Source organism: Cimex lectularius, unplaced genomic scaffold, assembly GCF_000648675.2.
Source record: "Cimex lectularius strain Harlan isolate CLEC.00 unplaced genomic scaffold, Clec_2.1 scaffold203, whole genome shotgun sequence".
NCBI classification, from domain to species: Eukaryota; Metazoa; Arthropoda; class Insecta; order Hemiptera; family Cimicidae; genus Cimex; species Cimex lectularius.
Genome location: NW_019392774.1, coordinates 452,200 through 479,879, shown reverse-complemented (window position 1 = coordinate 479,879; position 27,680 = coordinate 452,200). Strand labels below are relative to the sequence as shown.

The 27,680-nt window shown below is 34.9% G+C and overlaps 1 protein-coding gene across 1 annotated transcript in view; it reads left to right on the top strand.

Annotated features, from left to right (window-relative positions):
* The first annotated feature begins 11,602 nt into the window (after positions 1-11,602).
* The window catches only part of LOC106672953 (ataxin-1-like), a 54,199-nt gene continuing 38,121 nt past the window's right edge, over positions 11,603-27,680 (top strand). The window contains exon 1 of the mRNA XM_014404810.2: positions 11,603-11,783. The gene's annotated coding sequence lies outside the window, so the exon portion shown is untranslated. The remainder of the gene's footprint in view (positions 11,784-27,680) is intronic.

The following is a 27,680-nucleotide window of genomic DNA, read 5'->3' as shown; positions in this document are numbered from 1 at the left end:
GAGCGGCGTGAAATTGATGAAGGAAAGGAAAAACCGTGGTTGTCGGATTGGTAAAGGGGAAAATTTAAGAAAAAATAAAGGAAATTTTGAATGAATTTATTAATTTTTTTGTTAATTTGGGTTCGAAACCGAAATAGTGCAAGTGTTTTCTTATTTACCAACACGACTGCAATTTTTTTAAATTGTCCACCTTACCACTCCGACAGCCACGGTTTTTTCTTTCCTTCATCAATTTCTTCATTTTTGAAAAAAGTAATTAAAAAAACATTTACATCACTAAAAAGGATATTAAATGGAGTACGTTTGCTGAAATTTGCTGGTCTCTAGGTTTGGAAAAATTATGTATTTTTAGAATCACCATAGAAAGGTTTTCAACTTTGAAAAAAAAAAAATTTCTCGAGGTTTTGGCTACTAAAACGTTTATTTCACCAACGTTTACAAGTTTAGTATTGATCACATTTAATTGGGTATCAACGGATTTGTTCAAAACCTTTTATTTTTGGAGTTATCATTGTTTATTTGAAGCAAAGTCGTGACATCTTAAAAAATCAGAAAAAGTGGAATAACTCCGAAATGTTGAGATTCGGACCGTAGTCAATTAGGACATTTTGGCTCCATTTTGAATGTAGAATCCACTGGCAAAGTTAGTACCACCAGTACCCGAACACCCTGTATTTTTAACATTATTCAAATTAATTTTACATATACTCAACTTTGGTAGTTCCATAGTAGGGTTCAATCCTAACCTAGTTGAATTATTATTTATTTTTAAACTGGTGATTAGTGACCGTTAGTCTATGATTATTTGGAAATCGTGAGATGCGGTCTGATGTGACGTAGGTTTCAGAAAAACATTTTCTTTATCGGGCCAACGTTTCGATCTTTATTGAGATCCTCTTCAGGGCTCAAAGTGTCAAGAATGGCAAAATACGCAGAAAACAAACACTTTGAGCCTTGAATATGATATCAATAAAGATCGAATCGTTGGCACGATAAAGAAAATGTTTTTCTGAAACATACGTCACATCAGACCGCATCTCACGATTTCCAAATAATTTTAAATAATGGGTTTAGTTTAGTTAGTTCAATTTATCTACGGCTTCATATATACATGATTCAGATAGGTAATTGATTTCTTCGGTCGTACTTGGTGGCAAACAAAATGTGCAACCGCATAAACATCCGGTCTCTAAAGATAATATTTTAAATATTTTGCACGATAAATGCGTTTTGCGTAAAATTTTTTTTAAAATATGCGATATTGTTCAAATATGCAATTTTATGCGATATTCTTCAATTATGCAAAAATATGCTCTATAAGATTTAACCTACGGCTTCCTATATACATGATTCGGATAGATAATTGATTTCCTCGGTCGTATGTGATGGCAAACAAAACATGCAACTGCATAAAAATCCGGTCTCTAGACATAATTACATCTACAAGTATCGGGCCTAGGTTGCTACCTATGGCATGCCAAATAGTTGTTTGTAAAAATGATTGTTTTTATGTAAAGTGTCTTAAAACTGCAGTATCGAACTTGTTTTTTCATAGACTTGTGTGCCATTTTTGGGCAAAAAAACATGATAAAAACCATATTTTATGTTTTTTTTTTTTCAACCTGTGAATTTGAAACTTAGTGAATAACTGTCTCGGTTTAATGATGTATATTATCAAAGTGTTGATTGTTCCTTTGTTCGATTATCCAAACTTGATATTTTGTGGGAACAGGTCCTTTTGGTCTTCAGACCCTAAGTTACCCTTAAAAAAAAATCAGAAAAAACACATTCTTTCTAAAAGAATCATGAATAGGATAAGGCTACAAATTACCTTTGTGCCTCGGCTATCTCGAGATCGGCTCGGAGCGAAGGGGGAGAACAAAGCCGTCGTAAGGGGGAAAAAAACCTGTCGACACCCTATACCCCTTGTTTACAAGTCGGGGGAGGCTTTCCGAGAGGGATGAGCGCGCCGCATGAAATTATACCGTACCGAAATGTCACATCCTCGGATTCCTCCGGCAACCCGACACCGTGGTACCTGGACGATCCCGCGCACCGATATCTGTACGAAGGGAGAAAGGGAAATAGTTGAAATCGCACAGACCTTGCCGGCCCTAGTGAAGTTAAGCGAAATGGATCAATCCCTGAACTGTACCTCTGCGTCGATCGATCCCACCAAAACGGACCTGCAATTATGATTTCGACCAGTGAAAAAAGCATAGACAATCAAGCAAAAAGCATAGACAAGTGCGAAAAAACCAATTCCCGGTATGGACCATCTCAATATTTCAAGCATTTGTTCAATGATCTGTGAGAATATTAGCTTTAAACTTTTAGCTCATTGATTTTTTATAAATGGATTCATGTCACGTGATCCATCATAGCCTATTATTTCCAAGACTGATGTCCAGAACCAATAGGCCGATTAAAATATTCAGGCAAATCATGATCATAGGAGTTATATTATGTATACATAATAAATACATATTCAAATACACCGTTTATCCTGGTGACTTTTCAGTCCTGAATAACTGCTTTTAAGGAGTAAAAAATGACAACGCAAAGAAATGGTCAAATTTGGTAAAAATGCCCAAAAAACAAAGACAATAACTTGACAATAGCCCCTTGTTTGGTTCATTAGAGTATTATTGAAAACTTTAGAGCTTCTTGCCTAATTTATTGCCCAGTTAATTAAAAATATCTGTGTTTTTTTAACAGTCAGAAAATAAAAACTAAATAAGACAGACTAGACTGAAGTAACTGAAAAAGAAATTACCTGACAAATGTTGTTTCCGTGGTTTTTCAAAATATTATAGGAAACGATAGGGGTTTTTATCCAACTTTTATCCCAGAACCCCAAAAATAACTGCTCTTTATGATAAAAAGAAAGAAAACTCAACAAAATAGTTATATCGGCTTAAAAAGGAAAAACCAGACACACGACCTGAGAAAAGCTATTTCCGTTGTTTCTTTAAATTTATTGAAAACAAGAGTTCGTGAGGAAATTTATTTTAAACAAAAGTTCAATAATGTTTTTTAAGAGTCAGACAATAAAACCCAACGTATTCGGCAGATTGGATTAAATTAGCAAAAAACGAAACGACTATGGTCACGAAATGGTTTAAAAATACATTTGTTAAAAAATTGAAAAAAAAAAGAAAATATGTTGACAATAGCCCCTTCTTTGGTTCATTAGAGTATTATTGAAAACTTTAGTGTTTCTTACCAAATTTATTGCCCAGATTATTTAAAAATATCTGTTTTTTAAGAGTCAAACAATAAAAACCAACTTATAAGGGAGATTGGATTAAATTAGGTAAAATACGAAACGACTAGTTAAAAAACACTTCCAGAATAACTGTTTTTTAGGAGTAAAAAATGGCAACCCAAAGAAATGGTCAAATTTGGTAAAACGGCAAAAAACAAAGAAAATAACTTTAAAATAGTCTCTTTCTTGGTTTATTAGAGTTTTATTGTAAAATTTTTATTTCCTAATCATTTGTCCTGGAAAATTTAGAAACAACCGTTCTTGAATAGTCAGACAATAAAACCCAAAGAATTGGGCAAATTGAATTAAAACACCTAAAAACCCTAACAAATGCTATTTTCATGGTTTTTAAATGATTCATTAGTATATTAACGTTTTATCGTAAAATGGAGTTTATTTGCCTAATCAATTGTCCAGAAACTTTAGAAACAACCGTTCTTGAATAGTCAGACAATAAAACCCAAAGAATTAGGCAGATGGACTAAATTAGCTAAAAATACGAAACTAGTTAAAAAACTTCCAGAATAACTGTTTTTTAAGAATAAAAAAAAATAGTCCTTCTTTTGGTTTATTAGAGTTTTATTGTAAAATTTAGTGTTTATTTCTAATCATTTGTCCAGGACACTTTAGAAACAACCGTTTTTGAAGTCAAACAATAAAACCTGCTGTAAGGTAAAGGTCCCGGGTTCGAATCCAACGGCCCTGCATTCGAATTCGACATACTTACATTTTTTTCCAAAAACACCGGCACCCCGGGGGTTCATATAACCTCGTAGTTGAAATACCTCGTAAAAAAAAAGAAAAACAATAAAACCCAAAAAAGGGAAAAGAATATATCACGGTTGTCACGCCCTTTGTTTTCTAGAGAACCGAGAAATTTTTCTGTTGAATCGTGAGAACGTTTATCGACCAAAAACCTTCAAACAAATTCTGTTTCTGAAGAGTCGAAACAAACAATTAGGCAGATTGGACAAAAATAGCTAGAAAACAAAGAAATATCTTGTTAAATGTTATTTCCATAGTTTTTAAAAGATTTATTGAAAACATAAGGTTCCGTTACCAAATTTATTGCCATGAAAAGAACGACTATTCTCAGAGCAGGCTTGTTTTGAAAACCTTCAGAAAGGACGAGTTAAGGAAGGGCAAACAATGACAGTAGATGGCTTTTAGCCAGAACTGGTCCGATCAAGGACTGAACCCTAGAAAAAGGCGAATCAAGAGAAATTTCCTGGCTTTGTATTTTATAATGATTATTTTAACAACCTAGAATTTAAATAAGACTTTGAATTAGGACAAAACTGACCAGTAGGTAGGAATTTTACTCGTTCTGACAAACTTTACTAAGCGAATCCCATGGTATTTTAAGTCGATTGCCGTCCAAGTTGTTTACCTCTTTTTTTTTTTGCATTATGCATCGCCTGTCCCACTTTCCGCCCTTTGAACTTTATTATCGGTAATTTAGGGCGGACCGTGCAATAAAAAAACGCAAAAACACAATTAACATAAGTATAAAATCCGGACGACGTCGTAAAAATTATCGTAGGATGTGAAAATCAGCCAGGTGTTGAGGAAAGAGGTGAGAATTTTTTTAATCCACCTGATTTCTTAAACCGCGCGAATCATTGACCATTACTGACCGAAGTCCGACTAACAATATAGACAATACCCGCGGTGATGCTAATTACAAATAATTAACACTAAAATTTTTAAAGGAATTATAAAAAAAAGTTAGAATTTCGTAGGATTATTATCAGCGGTCAACATTGCACCTAAGGGCTGATGTTCAACATAATCAATAGATTTTTATCCTAGTAATATATTTCATGCCAGACTTTTGCCTTATGTTAAATTTAGTTTTAATTAGTCATTTTTTATACATTTTTTACAAGTTTCTTAATTGAAATGGTATTTGAAATGGTAGCAGTACTACTGCTAGCGTCTGTTTTATTGACCTTCTTTTCTTCCAATTTTTTTACTGCATTTATTCTAACTCTCATAAACTACTCTTTTACTTTCTACTCCCTCTTGTCGTTGTTTAATCTTTTCTTCTTTCTAAGTGTCCAGCATTCTGGGCATGTTTCTGTCTGAAAAATATCGTTTATGTCTTGAAATGTAGGTCTAAATCGGGTGAAACATGAGAAATGAATGTTAGGAGAGTTTTTAGCCCAAAAATTCGAATTGACATGACAGTAAACCTGAGAAATTTAGAGAGAAAGCTAGTTTTTATTAAGTGTCCAGCTTACTAGACTTATTTCTGTTTAAAATCCAAAGTTTTCGGCTTAACTCGTCGGTCTAAACAGGGTGAAACATGAGAAATGAGATTTAGAAGAGTTTTTAGCCTAAAAAGTCGAATTGACATGACAGTAAGCCTGAGAAATTTAGGGAGAAAGCTAGTTTTTATTAAGTGTCCAGCTTACTAGACTTATTTCTGTTTAAAATCCAAAGTTTTCGGCTTAACTCGTCGGCCTAAATAGTGTGAAACATGAGAAATGAGATTTAGAAGAGTTTTTAGGCTAAAAAGTCGAATTGACATGACAGTAAACCTGAGAAATTTATGGAAAAAACTAGTTTTTATTTAGTGTCCAGCCTACTAGGCTTGCTTCTGTCTTAAAGATAATGTTTTTTTTCTTAAAATGTAGGTATAAATTGAGTTAAACCTGAGAAATTGTGTCTAGCCCACTAGCCTTATTTCTGTCTGAAGGATAACTGTTTTTGCCTGAAAATATAGGTCTAAATAGTGCGTATATTGAGAATTGTTAGAATGTAAAGTAGGTTTTCCCTTGGTTTTTAACTTGAAAATCCCCATTGATATGGCAGTAATCCCGTGAGAAATCTAGGAGAAATTGTTTAGTTTTACCAGTAAGTTGTAGTTTTTAAGCACTAGACTACTAGGCATGTTTCTGTCTAAAAACGCAAGTTTCCGTTTTAAACTATAAATCTAAATAAGGTGAAACTTGAGAAATGAGTGTTAGAAGAGTTTTTGCCATGGAAAGTAATTTTTTTTAAGGTTGTGGTAAACAAATTTTACTGAGGATGTTTGAACAAGTTTTATAGGTGATTTTCCCCTAAATAGATTTTGAACATTAACCCCAAAACGTCTCATGAAAATTTTCTCATCCTATAAACCGATTTTTACGTAGAGATTTCATATTTTTTAGCCTAAAAAGTAACTTTTACATAGATTCAAGTACGATGAAAAACAGAAAAGAGATCGAAAGAGCAGCAAACCAGGGAAATTTAAAATATACTTTTACTTTTAAAAAATTCGATGTTATTTCTTCACTAAAAAGGGTGTTTTACATGTTTTTTCAGCTTAAAAAATAATTTTCAGATGTTCGGCATAGTTCCCATCATGAAAAATTAGTTAACTTTGAAAATAAGCCGTTTAATTTTTTTCAATTAATCCAAGTGGTTTTTAGTTCAAAAGCTTTGACATATGTGGCCGGTTTTCTTGTTTATTTTGACACCTTTTTTTTTACTTCAAAATTTCGAATTTGCAATTGCTTATCGTCGAAAAGATAAGGAGATAACCCCTTCGGCTAATCTCAATAACCCTAAGCCAAATATACAGAACAGGATTTTCTTTTATTCCAGTGGAAATTGAAGGGTTGAAAATGGTTTTGTAAAGAAAGAAAAATAAACCGTGGAAAAAGCGGGAAATATATTTTTACAACGATTTCCTATGGAAACAAAAGTGTAAGGAATCAGCATGACTCACATGAATTGTTGACTAACGCTTAACGGGCCTCTGATGAACAATACTGATCAAGATAACAAAAAAAAAAAAAATCTGCGGATTTATTTTACGATTCACTCTATTTGAAATGTTTATTTTATTTTATTTTATTTTTTTTAAAATTGTATGTAAAATAAAGTATTCCAATGCTTAATTTAGGTTGCCTTTATATTCTGTCCTGACGGTTTTATTTATGTACAATTTGTTAAAGGGTTTTATGAAAAAGTAAGTGGTGTAAATTTTGTCTTTCTTCAACGAAGCGGACGTGACCTTCGTACAAGCGGTTAAAATGGTTTGCTAACCTATTTAGGTTGGTGTTTTTCATATACTGAGTCCACAGATAACAGCCTCCACCCACTGGGGTGTGGACTGAAAGATTTGCCGATCGTTGTTCCATTTGGACGACCAACGGATCACGATATTTGCGAGCTGGAGGTGAAACAAGGGGGGAAAACATCTTGGACTCAGCGAGACCGCACACGTTCAACCTATCCTGCGCCTTGATTTAAGAAAACAACTTGATTTAACTGCGGAAAGGCAGATTTATTCGTTTTAGACATTTTTGAAGAATCTAGCTGAAGAAATTCAGAACTAGATTTAGAAATGTTTCTAGTTTTGCCGTTGGTATGATCAGTGGTTCAGGTTGCTAAACATATCTCATACATATCTTGGGATGTATACACACTTTTTTTTGCGCGAGCGCAAGGTTAGGATTAGAGTTTGGATATGTTAGGTTAAGATTGTGATTAGGATTAGGTTAGGGATATGTCAGTTCAGCACAAAGATTAGCGCTAGGTTTGGCAGGGAAGAAAAACGATAAGGTTTTTTAATATTTGAAATTATATTTCGCTACCGTGTAAGACTTATTGTTAGGGACAATTTAGGTTAAGTTAGATAGGGTTAGTATTATAATATATAAGGTCGGCGTTAAGGGTGTGGTAATGTAGGGTTATGGCTGAGACAGGTTAAGGTGAGGGTCCGCATTAAGATTTTGTTTGAATAGGGTTATTGTTAGGGAGGTGTAGTATTAGGAATAAGTTAAGTTAGATAGGGTTGGGTAGTTCAGGTTAAAGGTTATGCTTAGGTGAAGGATAGATTATGTTTGCATTAGGGTAAGCGTTAAAATTATGGTAAGATAGGGATATAGTTAGGTTAGGTTGAGGTGGGAGGTTAGGGTTAGGTGAAGGCATAGATTAAGTTTGGGTTAGGATAAACGTTAAAATTATCGTAAAGTAGGATTATAGTTAGGTTAGGTTGAGGTGGAGGTTAGGGTTAGGAGAATGCATAGATTATATTTACATTAGGGTAAGCGATAAATTATCGTAAGATAGGGTTATAGTTAGGTGAGGTTGAGGTGGGGGTTAGGGTTAGGGTTAGATGAAGACATAGATGACGTTTGCATTAGGGTAAGTGCTAAAATTATCGTAAGGTAGGGTTAGGTTGAGGTAGGAGATTAGTGGTATGTGAAGGCATAGATTAAGTTTGGGTTAGGGTAAATGTTAAAATTATCGTAAAGTAGGGTTATAATTAGGTTAGGTTGAGGTGGGGGTTAGGGTTAGGTGAAGGCATAGATGAGTTTGGGTTAGGGTAAACGTTAAGATTAGGGTAATGTAAGGGCTATGGTTAGGCTATTAATGTGAGGAATAATGTTAGAAGTTTGTTAGGGTGGTATTAGAAATAGATTAAGTTAGGTTGGATAAAGTTAGGCTAGGGTAAGTATTAAACATATGTTTAGGCTAGGGTAAGCGTTAAAATTATGATTTAGTTAGGGTAAGCGTTGAGTAGAGTTGTGGTTGGGTAGGATTATTGTTAGGTATTATTAGAGGAACGTTAGGGTTAAGTTATATTAGAATTGGGGTTGATGTTAGGATTAACTTAAGTTAGATATGGTTAGGCTAGGTTAGAAAAGGTTTAGGGTTAGGATTCCCCCCTAATATAGGGTCGCAGGGGTTTGTACTTTTGAACTTTCGTCTATTGTGCTGATCTGTGCTAATGGATTTCCTGTAAGATTTTCATTTCCTTTATCCTCATGGGGTATGGTATCAAGGTCTGTATATCTCAAGAAGGGTTTTTCCAGATCCTATAATCTCTTCCTAGCTATTGTTGACGTAGGGTTAGGATTAATGGTGGATTAGTAGAAGCACGAGTGTAATCGTTTGTATAAAAATATTGTAGACAAAATACAGGGAAATAGAGCCAATGACAAATCTATAGGGAAATTAACTTGAAGTTGATTTTTACGTTGGTTTTTACGCGAGTCAATTTTTCCTCCCATTGACGCATTTGGCCCCGCCGTCAAGAATGGGAATTCCGTGCCGTCCGACAATGTACAACAACAATTGACCTTAGCGTGTTTACCGGTGGAATATCTATTTCAGTCCAGGACGATAAACAATTTAAATGCCGGCCGCCTTTTTATAGGCCCGGCCTCCGTTCTGACGCGGGTCGATCACCGCCCTCGCGTCGCGCTGTTCAAAGGCGCGACGTTCGATTGTCACAAAAAGAAGATTTCTTTAAGTCACTTTGGTTGTAAATTTTGTCGGGAAATTAATCGTCTGAACTAACCTGGTTCTATTTGTCTTTTAATATAAAACTAATGCTCCTTTTTATAAGTGTACAACTATTCTTTCTATGTTTAATAATCATAAAAAGTCACAATCAATTATAAATCAAGAATAAAATCCTCATATCCTACTTATTTTTGTATACTTAAATTTTGAAATTTTCCAGCAATACCATATGAAAAATAGTTCTCAACAGCAAAGAATACAAAGAAACTTCATAATATCATAGTAACTTGAAATAGCCATCACTAGTATACATATCGATCCTTATTTAACTCGGCTAGACAAAAAAAGCAAACCCTCTATCATTCCTAAAAAATCCAAATTCCCATGATAAAATAATTCACTACATTAGGTTGAAATAACTGATTGTACCCCACTTTATAACATGAAACAACTGGTTAAATCCTGAAAAAATAATTAATTTCTTTTCTTTTCTTCTCTTTTTGTATACTTAGGAAGTTTAATTAAGTTCAAATATTTACAAGGAAATGGATTTTTTTTTGCAAAGAAGTATCCTTCATTTCAGCCCCGAGCTCCACGTACACAGGTCGAGGGGCGATTAGGATACTATTCCACCATCAGCTCCTCCCCTGTTACTCTAATAAATACACTCACTCATACGAAACACATATTGTGACGACTGTATACATTAAAAAAAATCCCCAATTCCCCTAAACATCGGAACAGGAGACCTGAAACTCGCTACCGTGTCCGAGAACCATTCTCAAATCCGGCGGGATGCCTACACGCTCTCTGTACGGAGCCAAGGCATGATACGCCTCCATTATGTGGGACATATCAAGCAAGAAATAGTGTTGTTTATCAGTTCCTCTATTTTATTTATTGTTGGGTAGTGTTTTTTAATCTTATTTATTTGAGATATGACGATGTTATAAATAGTTCCATTATATTGACCAAATTATACTTTCAATTAATTAATATTTTTATGTAAGGTTTGGTTGAAAAATGGCAAAAAGGAGGGAAAATTCTAAAGATTGTGGGTTGATGGGGAGTTGGTTCCGAGTGGATCGAAGTCAAGATAGCTCAAGTGGTTAGAGCAGAAGTTTGTGGGTTCGAATCCCGCACGTGACACTAACTTTTTCATTTCAACCAAAACCATACATAAAAATATTAATTAATTGGAAGTTATAATTAGTTCCATTATGTTTAGTGGTTATTGACCAAATTACTTCTTTCAATTAATTAATCTTTTTATGTAACGTTTTGGTTGAAAAATGGCAAAAAGGAGGAAAAATTCGAAAGATCGTGGGTTGATGGGGATTTGGTGTCCGAGTGGATCGAAGTCAAGATAGTTCAAGTGGTAGAGCAGCGGCGTATAGAGACGAAGGTCGTGGGTTCGAATCCCGCACGTGACTTTACCTTTTATATTTCGACCAAAACCTTACATAAAAAGATTAATTAATTGAAAGTTATAATTAGTAACGATTTCTTCATATTGATTTAGACTTTTAGGATTGCTAGTTTTTTTCTAGTCTAGAAGAGAAAAAAAATCTACGTTTTAGTTTGTAAAGGCTATTTGAAGTTATGATGTTTTAATAATTAGTTTAATTACAATTTCGACTTTTTAATGTTGTATTTTATTGGTATATAGTTTGTGATATATATATATAATTGGAAGGATTGATTTATTACCCAATATTATGATGGGCACGAATCGTTGATTTAAATTGATCATGCATGAACCCAATCAATGGTTTTAGTAGAAATAAATCCAAATTGAATTTTTCCAATATCCATTGTGATGTTAAAACCGGGTTCGCTCTATTGTTAGATGGGCTTTTTTTTATTCCTCTCGTGTCCTTCCGACGACCCGAAGTGCCGACCGGCCGTAGTAGGGGCCGTTACTACATAGTTCGGCCCGTAGTAACTATGTAGTAAGGAGGAGGAGGCTGGGTGAAAAAAAAAAATAAATAAAAGGATGGTTTTTTTTCTTCCCTTCTACCCGAGCGGGCGAGGTCGATGAGAGCCGATCCGTGCCGACCTGCGGCGTGGGGCGCCGTCCACAAACAATCCACCAGTCGTGGAGTACGCGCTGTGCTGAGTGCTTGTGACTTTCGGTGGTTGCTTTTATTTTTTTTCAAATTTAATTTCATATTTTTTTTGGAATTTTTTCCACAACACGGATGTTCTTTTATAAAACGGCTTGGACTTTGGATTAACAATCACAACAGACAATAATCAAAAATACGACGTAAGTTTCGACTGAAAATTACATTCATTCCTCTACCTCCCCTGCTTATGTTATATAAAAAATAATCTTAAAATTATATAATAACATATTTTATTTTGATCATTTCATATACATTTATTTATTATGTATACAAATAATGCCCTACAATCATTTAAAAAATGAAATAGGCATTTTATAATTTGGCATGTTTTGTATATTTTTGTTTTCTTAGGTAGTTTAATTAAATTAAAAATTGAATATTGGCTAGGCCGGGGAAAACATTGAAAATTAAATTAAAATTTAAAAAAGAAAAAATGAGTGAAAAGATTGTATAAAAGAAATTTTTAGTGAGAAAATTCTGAGGAAAAACATTTATTTTTCCTGGAATTGTTAGCCTTTTTTAATAATTCGATCAAATTTAAAAAATATTCGCAACAAAAACAAAAAAAATCTGATGTGGAAGTTAAAAAAATCTTTATACCTAGCTTTTTTCACTAACTTAAAAGTAAGTCTATAAATGACCTATAGCCATTTAAAAAAAGACAGGCATTTTTTTATACTTGAGTAGTTTAATTCAATTAAAAATTGAATGTTGGCGAGGCCGGGGGGAAAACATTGGAAATTAAATTAAAATTGAAAGAAAAAATGAGTGAAAAGATTGTATAAAAGAAATTTTTAGTGAGAAAATACTGATGAAAAACATTTCTTTTTCCTGGAATTGTTAGCCTTTTTTTTATAATTCGATCAAATTTAAAAATATTCGCAACAAAAACAAAAAAAATTTCTGATGTGGGTTAAAAAAATCTTTATACCTAGCTTTTTTCCCTATCATAAAAATAAGTCTATAAATGACCTACAGCCATTTAATAAAGACAGGCATTTTTATACACTTGAGTAGTTTAATTTATTTAAAAATTTCCGATATAAAAGTTAAAAAGAACTATATAGCTTTTTTTGCCTAACTATTTACTATTAGAGAAGTTTATTTAGTTACAAATCTGAACACAAAAAAGGAACAAAAACCGATCGTTTTTATAGACGGATATACAGCTATTTTAAAAAAAGTCAGGAATTTTTTTTGTTTACTTGAGTAGTTTAATTAATTTAAAAAGTTCTGATATGGATGTTAAAAAAGAACTATACAGCCTTTTTGGCTAACTATTTACTATTAGGGTAGTTTATTTAGTTACAAATCTGCACACAACAAAGGAACAAAAACCGATCTTTTTATACAAAGACATACAGGTATTAAAAAAGTCAGGATTTTTTTTGTTTATTTTAATTAAACAAGTAGTTTAATTAAATTAATTTTTTTTGATATGGAAGTTAAAAAGATCTATACGTCTTTTATGCCTCACTATTTACTGTTAATGTAGTTTATTTAGTTATAAATATTCACACAAACACAAAAAAAGGAAGATTTGATCTTTTTTATACAGAGACATATTTTTATAGCGTTTTTATTTTGCTTATTTAAGTAGTTTAATTAGTTACAAATCCTCACAAAAAAGAACAAAAACATCTTTTTTATGTAAATACTTATAAAAGAAATATTATAGGGAGAAAAGCAGGGGAAAAAATTTGTTGCTTGGCATTTAGCTGTTTTAATAGTTCGATAAAATTACAAATAGTCGGGACAAAAATCAAATAAAAAAAATTCTGATGAAGTTCAGAATGAAGACTTCATATCTAGTTTTTTCCGCAAAATTAAAATTAAATCAATAAATGACCTACAACCATGTAAAACATGACAGGCATTTTTACAATTCTTCACAGAAAAACAACATAGGAAGTTAAAAAAGAAAATGTTCGACTTTTAATTTTGTTTTTGTTTACTAGAGTAGTTGAACTAAATTTAAAATTTCTGATATAGAAGTTGAAAAAAAACTATATAGCTTTTTTGCTTAACTATTTACTGTTAAAGTAGTTTATTTAGTTACAATTCTTCACACAAAAAAAGGAACAACCGATCTTTTTTAAACAAAGTCATATTTTTTACATCTTTTTTGCTTACTTTAGTTAGCAGTAGTAGTTTAATTAGTTACATATCCTCAAAAAAGAAATAAAAACAGTCCTTTTTTTTTATACAAATTCATTATAAAAGAACTAAATATAGTGAGAAAATTGTTGAGGAAAAACAATCTGTTGCTTGGTTTTAGCTTTTTTTAAATAGTTCGATTAAATCTCAAATATTCGTAACAAAAAATAATGAAAAAACAACCAATTTCTGATATAGAAGTTGGAAGAGAAGATTTTTATTTTTATAGCTTTTTGCTTTCTTATGTAGTTTAATTAGTTACAAATCTTCATAAAAAACCGACCTTTTTTTATAGAAAGACGTTTCAAAAGATTATAGTAAGAAAATCCGGATGAAAACAATTTGTTGCTTGGCTTTTAGCTTTTTTATTAGTACCATTAAATAATAATTATTAACAAAAAAAGATTACTGAGTACATCGAATTTCTAATGTAGAAGTTATTTTTTTTGTTTATTGCTTTTTTGGCTTACTTGTTACAAATCTTATTATGTTATATTATAATGTTAAATTCAATTAAATTCAAATTTGTTTTGTGTTGCACAACAAATTTATTTGTGTTCAAAATTGTTAAATTCAAAAATTAAATTAAATTAAAATGGTAGCTTAAAATTGTAAAATTTTGTATTTTTTTAATGAATCATTTTTGTCCTTTTGGCCTTTATTGTTGTTAATTGTAAGTTATAAATCTTACAAGAAAAGAGAAAATAACTACAAAGATTCTATAAAAACAAATTTGTATTGAGAAAAAATGAAAAAAAATTATTGACTGTTTTGATGATTATATATATATATATATATATATATACAATATATATATTTTTAAAAGTAGTTTGAGGAATTATCCTTTTTAATAAACCAGTTTTATTTTGTAAGCCTTTATTTTTTTAACTTATGCAGTTATATAACATAAAATTCTTCTTAAAAACAAAATTTAGTTAGGAATTCAAAGAATGGAAAAAATTTTGTCTACTTTTTTCGTTTTGTTTAGTTAAGTAGTTTCAAATTTTCACACAAGAGAAAAAAAAATTCAAAATTTACAAATATTGTACATTAGAAATTTATTTTATTCCTTAGGCTTTTTTCCCGATATTTTATTAGTTTAGTTAATTGCAATTTTCCACCAAAATCCATTTTTGAAAAGGCTGTACAAAAGTGAAAAATCCGCAAATTAGAAAAATCACGAACAAACAATTTTGATTCTTGTCTGTTCTTCTATTAAATCTTACGGAACAACTGGTCCAACTGGTCATAAAACATTTTAACTAGAAAAAAATCCCACGAGACGAACTTAAACGGCTCATCCGTACAAAACATTTGTAATTAATTAACATTATAAATTGAAAAAAGGGAACAAAGTGTAAAATATTTTTTATTGACCTGAGTGTTCAATTCAGCATCAACCGGTTCCTCAATCTGATTTTTCGCTGTTGGAACACATGGGCTTTTTTTTTTCAAAAACACAGGCTCCCCGAGAGTAAAAAAAAATAATAGTATTTAAAGTGGAAGTTACGGCTAAATTTGAACAATAGGTAATCTTTTTTTTCAAAATAATCAATCGAAACGACAATCGATAAGATGAAAGATAACACGATTTCACCTATTGATTTATTGATCTTTTATCTGGCTGGAATTATTTGGAAGCTGTACAGTTTTTACAGGGCGTCTCGAAAACGGGGCAAATTTGACGCGCCACCCCACTCTTTTCACTCGACGGTTTTTATCTGTGAATATTTCCGCTGAAATATCAATTCTATTATCGGTCAGGTATCGGTTCGTAAATAGACACAGCGAGAAAAAGCGGACCGGAGATTAGAAACTGATTAAAAAGTGCCGACCTAGTATGACAATTTTGCCGACAGTCTAGGAAAAAATAATTTACACCCGTAGATTTACGGGGGTAATTTGAAAGGATTCTGACGCTTTACTGGTGAAATAAATGGCTTTTCTGTTACAGAGATGATAGGGTGTCTGTTTAGTAAGAGAAAAGCTTAGAAAAATGTTTTTGATAATATAAAAAAAAAATAAAATTGAGAATCGAAAGAAAATCATATTTCGGTAGTTTTTAGTTATTTTGCATCATGATTTAGTTCAACTTCTCTCTCAATTTTTTTATTGCATTTTTAATTTACTTGTAGTTTGGTGAATATTGAATATTGTTCTCTAATTTATTTATTACGACATAATTTAAAACAGGTGGGAAATAAGCTCGTCCTGTGGCCAGTCGAGCATTGTATTTCACCGCAAACGATCCGAAGACCTTGGATGCCTCATGACTTATAATTAGTACTAATTTTAGTACGGACGCGATCCTTCAGTGTACTATAGCACAAGTGGACTTTTTTTCTTTACATACAAAAAAAATGGAAAGAGGCTAAAAACAGGGCAAATCCGTTGTAAAACATGCTGTAAACGGCCGGTGCAGATGGAGATAAATATTTGAGAGAGTTTGAGTGAAGCCAGTCGCCGAAATGAAAAGATCCTTTGAATCCTGTTGATCCGAAACACATGGTTCAAAGGGGGCGACGGGAGTACCATTTCCCCTCTTGTTGGGCGAAAAATACAACCTGAACATGTGAACGATCCGATTCAACACTGAGAACCCTTAAAAGACTGACAGAAAGATCTAATTCACTATCCAGAATCCATAAATGACCTGATTCCATGAACGATCCGATTCACCTCTCAGAACCTTTAAACGACCTGGGCGTATGAACAATCCGATTCAACACTGAGAGCCCTTAAAAGACTCCCTCAGAAAGATCTAATTCAATACCAGAACATTTAAATAACTCTGTTCCTTGAACGATCCGATTCAACACTGAGATCCCTTAAAAGACGATGACAGAAAGATCTAATTCAATACCAGAACCTTTAAATGACATTGTTTCATAAACGATCCGATTCACCTGTCAAAACCTTTCAACGACCTTGACTTATGAACGATCCGATTCGCCTTTCAGAACTTTTAAACGATCTGGAGCTGCGTTCTATACGATTCATTACTTAGGACTTTTAAACGACTTAGACCTATGAATGCTCCGATTAAACTCTCAGAATCAATAAACTAACTGGAATTACGGACGAACCGATTCACCTCTCAGAACCTTTAACAACTTGAAATATGAACGATCCGATTAAACACTGAAAGCCTTTAAAAAACTCTGACAGAAAGATCTAATTTACTGTCCAGAACCCTTAAATAACTTGATTCCATGAACGATCCGATTCACTCTCTGAATTTATAAACTACTTGGACTTAAGAACGATCTGATTCAACACTGAGAACCCTTAAAAAACTCTGACAGAAAGATCTAAATTACTGTCCAGAATCCATAAATGACCTGATTCCATGAACGATCCGATTCAGTGCTGAGAACCCTTAAAAAACTGACAGAAAGATCTAATTTACTGTCCAGGACCCTTAAATGATCTTGTTCCATGAACGATCCGATTCACTGCTCAGAATTTATAAACTACCTGGACTTAAGAACGATCCGATTCACTGCTCAGAATTTATAAACTACCTGGACTTAAGAACGATCCGATTCAACGCTGAGAATCCTTAAAAAACTCTGACAGAAAGATCTAATTTCCTGTCCAGAACCCTTAAATTACCTGATTCCATCAACGATCCGATTCAACGCTGAGAACCCTTAAAAAAAACTCTGACAGAAAGATCTAATTTACTGTCCAGAACCCTTAAATGATCTTGTTCCATGAACGATCCGATTCAACACTGAAAACCCTTAAAAAAACTCTGACAGCAAGATCTAATTTACTGTCCACAACCCATAAATGACCTGATTCCATGTACGATCCGATTCACTGCTCAGAATTTATAAACTACCTGGACTTAAGAACGATCCGATTCAACGCTGAGAATCCTTAAAAAACTCTGATAGAAAGATCTAATTCCCTGTCCAGAACCCTTAAATTACCTGATTCCATCAACGATCCGATTCAACGCTGAGAACCCTTAAAAAAAAACTCTGACAGAAAGATCTAATTTACTGTCCAGAACCCATAAATGACCTGATTCCATGTACGATCCGATTCACTGCTCAGAATTTATAAACTATCTGGACTTAAGAACGATCCGATTAAACACTGAGTACCCTTAAAAAGACAGAAAGATCTAATTCAATACCCAGAACCCTTAAATGACCTCGTTCCATGAACGATCCCATTCACATCTCAGAACCTTTAAACAACTGGAATTTATTAACGATCCGATTTATTGTTCGGAGCCCTTATATGAGTTAGACCAAAAGATCTGATTCACAAGTAAGATCGTGAAAACACCTGGGCCTAAGAACTGTCCCCGCATTTCCCAACTTTTGGCCAAACATTTAGATAATCAACAAACCATAAAACATTTATTTATTATTGCACCGTGGTGAAAATATAAAATTCAAGTTCGCAACAATATTTCCTCTAAATTAACATGGTTTTGCAAAATCGAATCGTAAGACCCTCTCCTTTGGACTTTCATGGTGATCAGCTCATATCGACCGTCCGATACTTCGCGAGGCCGGTTTCCAGTTTAAAAAAGGCCAGGAGACTAAAATCCCGGATGGGCTTGGTCCTATTTTTAAACCATTGTTCCCAGATAATGGCCGTTTAGGCGGTCATCCCCGAAACAGTTTTAGATTTTAGTCGTCGGAACGGCGAAATTTGACGAGCCCCGAGCTGACACCTGGTCATACAACACCAGTTTAAATGGGAGAACACTTTTGAACATAAAAATCCCCGATGTATGGGAAATTTCAAGGTATTGCAAAAAGGACTTTTAGGTCTTAAGACTTAACCTAAACAATGCCCAATCTGACTACAAAGTCCAACATTTCATTCTTAATTTACAAGACGCAGAAAAGTCGAGACATCCTGTATTAAATAATTTATCGATCCTTTTAGGAGTAAATAAAAAGAAGGAGTAAGTTCATAACTTTATCTACTGGTTCATTTATGTTATCACAAATATCTAAATTTGTTTATTTTCAAATTAGACTCACGACATACATTAGAGTAGGAAGAAAGAAATCGTTTTCGTAGGGAAACGGCTTGGGCGAAGATCAGTCCAACGATCAGTTCGGAGTATTTCTCAATGGATTTGAATTATTTTTTAAACGTTCGAAGAACATGTTATTGTGCAGTAGTGCAAGAACTAAATGACAATTGAGAGTAAACCGTGCGATTGTGAATTTCTTCCCCAATATCTTGTCTCGTTGGTTGTTGAAAGGCGGGTGCAAGGGGGTTCGGAGATGGAATGCCGGCCGAATTAGAAGCATATAAGAAGAGATACAAAGAGTGGTGGAAAAAGAGAAGAATGGTAGCCGGAGAGAGGCAGAGGACCGCCTATTGGAGTCTGAAGGTCATGGAAGTTTCAAAGCGGACAAGCGTGTTTCGCCCCCTTCTTACATGCGTGTGTGAGAAATTCCACCGGGACGCCGTTTCCACCACAGCCTCCCTCGACTTATCAATAAAAAAAATAAATAAATAAACATAAATAAATCTGGCCGAAAATCCATAAAGAAAAATTAAACGCCGATAATGTGTGAACACTTCTATAGTCTTGGTCCTGCAATTTCGTACTGTCCATTTCCCTTTCAGGTTCCCCAATCAGAACCTTTAAAGACATGAAATTATGAACAATCCGATTTATAGTTCGGAGCCTTTCATGAGTTTGACGTAATGACGATCTGAATCATTCCAGAACCCTTAAAGGAGCTGGTTCCGTGAACGATGCGATTCACCTCTCAGACCTTTAAACGGCCTGGACATATGAAAAGACAATTCAACACTGAGAGCCTTTAAAAAACTCCGACAGAACGATCAAATTGACTACCCAGAACCCATAAACGACCTGATTCCATGAACGATCCCGTTCACTGCTCAGAATCTATAAACTACCTGGACTTATAACTTATAACTGGACTTATAACAATCTGATTCAACACTGAGAGCCTTCAGCAAACTCGGACAGAACGATCAAATTGACTACCCAGAACCCATAAATGATCTGATTCCATGAACGATCAGATTCACCTCTCAGAACCTTTAAACGACCTGGGCGTATGAATAATCCGATTCAACACTGAGAGCCTTAAAAAAAACTCTGACTGAACGATCTAATTTAATACCCAGAACCCTTAAATGACCTGGTTCCATGAACGATCCGGTCTGACGTAAGAACGATCTGATTCAAAAACCAGTACCCTTAAACGTGTCTGAACTTCGAACGATCCTATTCACCTTATTCGACTTAGCCCTATGAACGTTCACTTTTCGTACTAGTTGGTTATTTATCAATTTATCGTTTGGAACTGTTAATGTATCCTTTAAATACGCATATACACTGACAGGCAAAAAATTCCTCCCGATTTGTATTTTTAAATTTTCTCGATAAAAGGAAAATCTGCCCCTAATTTGTCACATTGTTTTTACCAATAAATATTTGTATAGGCTATGTTTTAAATTAGGAATATCAATTAGAGGTAAACACACTTAAACCTTAATCCAAAATAAGGATAAAATTTTTTTTCAGTGTTTACATTTTACGGAATTGAAAATGTTTATTCTATCTCATTTTAATTCTGAAGGAATAAACTGTTTAGTTTTCATTGTTTTTAATTTCAATTTTTAAATTTAAAAATGCGACTTAGTGTTGAGGAGTTGCGCGTCGTTAGGCACTTGGACGTTCCATCTGGTTGGCTATTAACTACGAAACTGCGAGACGCCGTTAGACGTTTTCGACAAACTGGGTCCTAACATAGAAGTTCTGGGTGCCCTAGGGTAATAGAACCACAGGATGACCGTTTTTTGACTTTGAGAATTTTGCGAAACCGGCACCTTCTGTTCAAGCGATTCATCAGCTTCAGGAAGTTCGAGGTGTTCAAATTTCTGAACTCACTGCTCGTAGTAGATTAAATCAGTATGGACTGATGGCTTTTCGCCCCGCAAGAGGACCAGAATTAACCAGAACACACAGAGTTCACAGTTATTAGTCTTTGGACGATTGGTCTGCTGTACTTTTTACAGATGAGTGTAGATTTGCTCTACCATCTCCAGGTGGGCGTGAAAAAATCTGGAGAAGGCGAAATGAAAGGTACGAAGCTTGTAGTTTTTCCCAGAGCCTACCTTTTTCAACGTACCTCAGTGATGCTCCGGGCAGGAATGGAGGGTGGCACAGAGTTGGTTGTTGTTCATGGAGGGTTTTTGACGGCTGCCCGCTTTGTGGATGAAATTTTGGCTTATTCTCGATGCAACCAGCGACAATCCTATTCTAATACACGATAATGCTCGTCCGCATGTCTCTCGCATGATACAAACCTTCAACAGCAAAACAGCAGGGTCTTAGTCTGACCAACCCGTTCTCCACACTTGAACCTCATCGAACATGGGATAACCTCATAAGGGCACGTCCATCACTTCCTGATACACTCAACGACCTTGAAAAGTCTCTTCGTGAAAAATGGTTAACCAGCCAAGAGACATTTCCAGACCGCAAGAGGAGGAAAGTCCCGATATTGAAATGTTAATTAAAAATCTAAAACAAATTTTATCTGTCCGTCTTCCCCCTCCCCTTAGCAATACAATTTTTTAACTTTTTTAGACAGATTCAAATGTTAAACGTTAAAAAAACGTGAAACTTTGATTAATATATAAAAATACATACAAATCAAGTTATATTACAAGTGGGTGGAAATTTTTGCCTGTCACTGTTTTTATAAGTCGTGTATTTCATAACTCAGTGTTGATTTTTAGTGTTTTGTCCGATTGTTTGTCAGTTTATTCGCGCCTGAACTTTATGCGTGTAAATCGCGATTAAATCTTGTTGAATATATTTCGCTTATTAAGAAATCGCGTTATTCACGGTTTAAAAGGATTAAATGATTCGGAATTAAGCACCGGATCAAATGTACACTTTTGTTTTTCTTCACAATTCCGATTAAAGGAAATATCAGTTTTTAAATTTGTTTATAAGGGATCGGAGAAAAACGGCGCTGTTTAATCCTCTAATTTAGCGAGTTAAGTCCTGCTGTCTCTATAGAGGAAAAACCGTCTTTACGCTTTCCAATTGTTCTCTTACGGCAGGCGGAACGATGCCCGGAGACGGCAATAAAGCAAGGGATGAAAAAACCGCTTTTGAAACGCGATTCTACATAAAATAGGGCCAATTTTTACCCATTTCCCCCAGAAAAAAAGGAACATCTTTTGTAATAAATTACCTCCAATGTGTTCATTTTCTCGCTTTGGCCAATAAGACGGAATAAACTGACGAACGGGGAAGAAAACGCATCCAGATTTTTAAAATGTCTCGAATTCGACGAGATTCCTATTCCATCTGACCGAAATAAAACACCTGAGATCCTCAATTTTTGGATATTTCCTGAAAATAAACGGGTGGACAGAGGCTGCGACTTTTCTGCGGGGGGGAACACCTTTATTCGCCTCACACCCCCATGGCGATCCCTCCGATAACTTAATACGGGTTGAAGTCGCATTCCGGGAAATCCTGGGAAATAATCCGTTCCCCGTGCCAATTTGTCTCCTCGCAGGCTGGGTGGGAACGCGTTGAGACGGAGTTTTCTAGAATATCCCGTGGAAAATCCTACGACCCTTCTTCTTCTCAGTAAAAGGCAAATCGAAAGATTTTCGTTTCTCTCTGTTTCTCAGCTTTCACACTGATTCCGTGGATCTAAGTTTTCCGGTTCAGCTCGTGGAAATATTTTGTAATGTGTCAAAATGTTTTATTTTTTTGTGATATAAAATGACAATAAAACCAGATTATGACACGCATGTTATTAGATTATATCTAAAACTGCGACTGTTATCCCGTTCATCCCATGCCTGGGGCAACACTGGGTAACACTGATTCCGTGGAGGGAGGTTTTTCACTTTTGCTCTAATATGCTCTGCTAATATTACATAACGACTGTTAAACAGATTATTAAATATTCATGGTATTATATTATATCTAAAACATTTACCACTGTTATCCTCTTTATCCCATGCCTGGGCCAGCACTGTGGGTAACACTGATTACGTGGAGCTAGGTTTTCCAGTTCGGCTCGTAGTAGTCACAAGAATTTTGTAATTTATTAAAATGGTTTATTTATTTTTTTGTAATATAAAATCACGACTATAAAACCAGATTATGACAGATGCATATTATTACATTATATCTAAAACATTTACGGCTGTTTTCCACCTTCATCCCATGTTTGGGGCAGCACTGTGGGTAACACTGATTCCGTTAAGTGACTGTTACGAGTTAGATGTGTTGAAAAGTTTTCCGTAGTTCGTTGGAGTGCTTTTTGAGACTCAGATCTTTCGGTTAAAATCGTTTTGGGTATCAGTGTTGAATCGGATCGTTCAAAGATTCAGGCCATTTAAAGGTTCTGAGAGGAGAATCGGATGGCTCAAAAATCCTGGTTGTTTAAGTGTTCTGGGTAGTGAATCAGATCTTACGGTTAAAATCGCTTGGGGATTTCAGTGTTGAATCGGCTCGTTCAAAGATTCAGGCCATTTAAAGGTTCTGAGAGGTGAATTGGATCGCTCAAAATTCCTGGTCGTTTAGGGGTTCTGGGTTGTGAATCAAATCTTTCGGTTAAAATCGTTTAGCGCGTTCAGTGTTGAATCGGATCGTCCAAAGATTCAGGCCATTTAAAGGTTCCGAGAGGTGAATCAGATCGCTCAAAAATCCTGGTTGTTTAAGGGTTTTGGGCAGTGAATCAGATTTTTTGGTTAGAATCGTTTAGAGCTATTAGTGTTGAATCGGATCAGGCCGTTTAAAGGTTCTGAGAGGTGAATCGGTTATAGATCCAGGTCATTTTAATCGTTCTGGTTAGTAAATCATATTTTTGAGACAGATTCCTTTAAGGGCTATTAACGTTGAAACGGGCCATTTTTAGGTTTAAGTAGTTTTACTGTTCTGAGAGGTGAATCGGATCGTTTATGGGTTTTGGGTAGTGAGTCCGATCTTTCCAACAGGCTTCTTTAAGGGCTCTGATTGATGAAACGGATCGTTTATAGGTCAAAGTCTACAACAATTCTGATACGTGAATCAGATCGTTTCATCAGACTCTTTTAAGGGTTCTCAGCGTTAAATCAAACATAGGCCGTGGACGTTTTATATTTCTTAGTATTTAAGCGAAATTCTTTTACAGGTCGGTATTTTATATGGTTTTGAGGTTTTCAACAATTCTCAGCATAGAATCGGATAGTTCGTAGTCCAAGGTCCTTTACCAGTGCCTTGTATTGAATCGATAATTGTTCATAGGTCTTTTAAGGGTTCTGAACTTTGGGATAAAAAGAAACAACTATATAACGGTTGTTATAATCGGAATGTCCTGTATTAATAAACCACTGCCCATTGGCATACACTGGGCAAGAATTTGGACTGGATGATAGATTTGTCCTGCCAGGTGTGTTAATTACATCGCATTCCATATTTATTATGCAACATTGCCGAGCGATGACAGTTGATTAATGAAATAAAAGGAAGATGTACAGTTGTAAAATATCAAGGCGATATGTTCACCACTGGAAAAACTTTGTATATTTTTTTATTTGGTTCCGTTTTACAAAGGTGGTTGGGATCTGTTGTTTGAAAGACGAGTAAGCGCGAGATGCGCCGTAGAACAAATAAAAAATAATGACCGCATCGTCGTCGGTGTCCTATTGACGGGACGGGACCTTTATCGACTGGATTGCCAATGGGCACAAAGGGCCAATCTCGGTTAACACCTCGTTTCCTGATTTATCGTCCCAGTCGAGCATTGTCCCGTTGGGTGAGGTAAGTTTATCTAAATGAAGCGGTTTTCAGTTTTACCACCCTCCACCGGTGTCGGAATTAACGAGAACTGGAAACAGTAGGGCGCTTGGACATTATCGTCCTATGCCAATTGATGGTCTTCTATTCTTCTTTTCCCCAAACCACTTTAATGGAATTCCACGATTTTTTTAATATATCGTAAGATTGAAAGTCAAGCTGTGATAAAGGTAGTTTGAGGACGTTTAACAATAAGTATTAAACAGTTCGTTCACTGAAACGAATTGGGTCGTTCATTGGTAAAAGCCTTTTAACAGTTCTGTGTGTCAAATCGAAACGCACTTAGGTCAGAATCGTTTAAGAGTTCATTCATAGTTCAAGGTGGTTTAACAGTACTGACAGTAGAATCGTTCAAAAGGTCAAGAGTCGTTCAGGGGTTCCTATCCTTGAATCGGATCGTCCATTGGTCCAGGTCCTTTACAGTACTGAGTGGTGAATCGGATCGTCCATGGTCAGAGTCTTTTAAAGATTCTGGTTGCTGAATTGGGTCGTTCATAGGTCAGAGTTGTTTAAGGATACTGGTTGCAGAATTGGATCGTACATAGGTCTAGGTCATTTAAAGGTTCTAAGAATTGAATCAGATCGGTCATAAGTCAGACTTGTTTAAGGGTTCTCACCGTTGAATAATATCATTTACAGTTCAAAGCGGTTTATTTGTTTAAACATCAGTATCTTTTAAGGGTTCTTATCACTGAATCGGATCGTTCATTGGTCAGAGACGTTTAAGGGTTCTGGCCGTTGAATCGGATCGTTCATAGGTCAGAGTGGTTTAAGGATACTGGTTGCAGAATTGGATCGTACATAGGTCTAGGTCATTTAAAGGTTCTAAGAATTGAATCGGATCGTTCATAAGTCAGATTTGTTTAAGGGTTCTCACCGTTGAATAATATCATTTATTGTTCAAAGCGGTTTAATCGTTTAAACATCAGAATCTTTTAAGGGTTGTTATCACTGAATTGGATCGTTCGTAGGTCAGAGTGGTTTAAGGGTACTGGCTGCAGAATTGGATCGTACTACTAATCATTTAAAGGTTCCAAGAATTGAATTGGATCGTTCATTGGTTAGACTTGTTTAACAATGTTTACCGTTGAATAGTATCATTCATGGTTGAAAGTTGTTTAACAACGCTCAAAATTGAATCGAATCATTTATAGATCAGAGTCGTTTAAGGATTCTGGTTGAAGAATTGGGTCGTACATAAGTTTAGGTCGTCTAAAGATGAGAGATTCAGTTATTTTTTATTCATGTTGAATCCGTTCGTTCACAGGTCAAGTTTTATGTGTTCTTGCAGTTGATCGAACCGTTTATAGGTTCGGATTGTTTAAGGGTTCTTTAGCCCTAAATCGTATTGTTATTAGGTCAATGTTGTTTATTGGTTTCTAATTTTGAATAGGTCATTGTTATAAGATTATTTTTAATACTTTTAACAGTGTTGATTGTTAAATTCTGAATTATCGGACTAATGATAGCGTTTTCAACTCTTCTAGAAGCTTCTTTTTAAACATTATTATCAAAAGAAAATCGTCACTTTAGGCCAATTAATCGGTTTATTGAAATGAATATAAAAAAATTGTATAAACTGGAATCGATAATTATTTGCATAAAATTTATGGGTCCTTTGAGTCCGTCTTCCTCACTGGCAAAGGAGTTTGCGTAATGAAGTGAAGAAAAGGCAAAGGTGATTTACGCCCTCTTGCTACCACCGAAGTCCCACGCATTAATGGCCACGAAAAGGTCAATTTTAATTTATGAAAGTCTTTGAACCGTGCCTCTGAATATACAGAAAGCCCGACAATTAACTTGTTTTGTTAATTTTTTCTGTGATCTATCATTCGGTTGTTAATTTTAGCCTTTCGTAATTATTTCCTGGTCGTGTTTCGGTATCGGTTACAGGTTGAGGATATGCACAATTACGGTCGTTGATACAGATTTAGCATCCAATTTCATAAACCGTCCCAAGTTTGAAGTCAATAGTAAACGTTTGTGAATGCGTTAACGGTCAGTTAAGCTTAGAAGCAACTCGATTATAAACGTCGGCCAAATAGAACGGATGTGGACGTTCTTGGCGTCGGTTTGTAAGTCCCTTTCAAAAAGCGAGAAATTTATTTGCATCGGGCCACCCTTTCTTCTTTCCGGTTTAAACATAGACGGTGCCCATTCCATTATCTCGATCACCCCGCCGCCCCGCGCGGGCCAGCTCTACAAATACCATTGTCACGGCTCTCTCGGAGGCCGATTTCGATTATTTGCTAATGAGCACTAATGAGCGAGGGGGGAGCAAACCCGAGGACCGTCTCACGACGTCGTAAAATATACGGTTTTAGCAGATGTCGCCTTTTCTTTACTTTCTTTTTTTTTTGGTCTTGCCCTTCCAGGCGGATTGTGCATCCCATGTGCCTACTATACTTTCGGATAATTAAAAGCTGTTTAATAGAACGTTATAAACTGTCTCTGCCGACAGCTGACATAAATATAAGACGCCTTCTTTCTCGACTTTCAAAAAACGATGCAATTTTAAAAAATATGGTTCGGGAATGACTTTTTTAAATGGTCAAACACCGGATTTACCAGAAAGTTAGGGTAGATTTGGATAAGTTCCAGATTTGACGACACTTAGTATTAAAGATGACGTCTTCGTAAACAATCGTAAGTTGATCTAAACTGAAAAGTCAAAACGAGAAAAATCAATCGTTTAAAACCAGATAACGCGAAATCTGAATTAGATTAGATATTGTGTAGCATTATATCTGAGAAAAGCTTGGGACAAAAGTGAATAGTGGTGGTTAGAGACTGCAGATTTGACGAAGGTCAGATAAAGATGGTTTGGAAGAGTTAGTGATGGCTAAGTACCAATTTTTCGCAATTTTGGATCAGCAATGGTCTGTGATGTCATCAGATAACACGATCATTTGGGTTAGTTTGACCAGTTTTCAGAATATTTTGGGTTAGGTATGGTTAATGATGGTTAAATGCCAGTCATTGACGATGATGAATAGTATTTAGTCATGGTTAAGCTCCAAATTTATCTTACGTTTGGGGCAAGAAT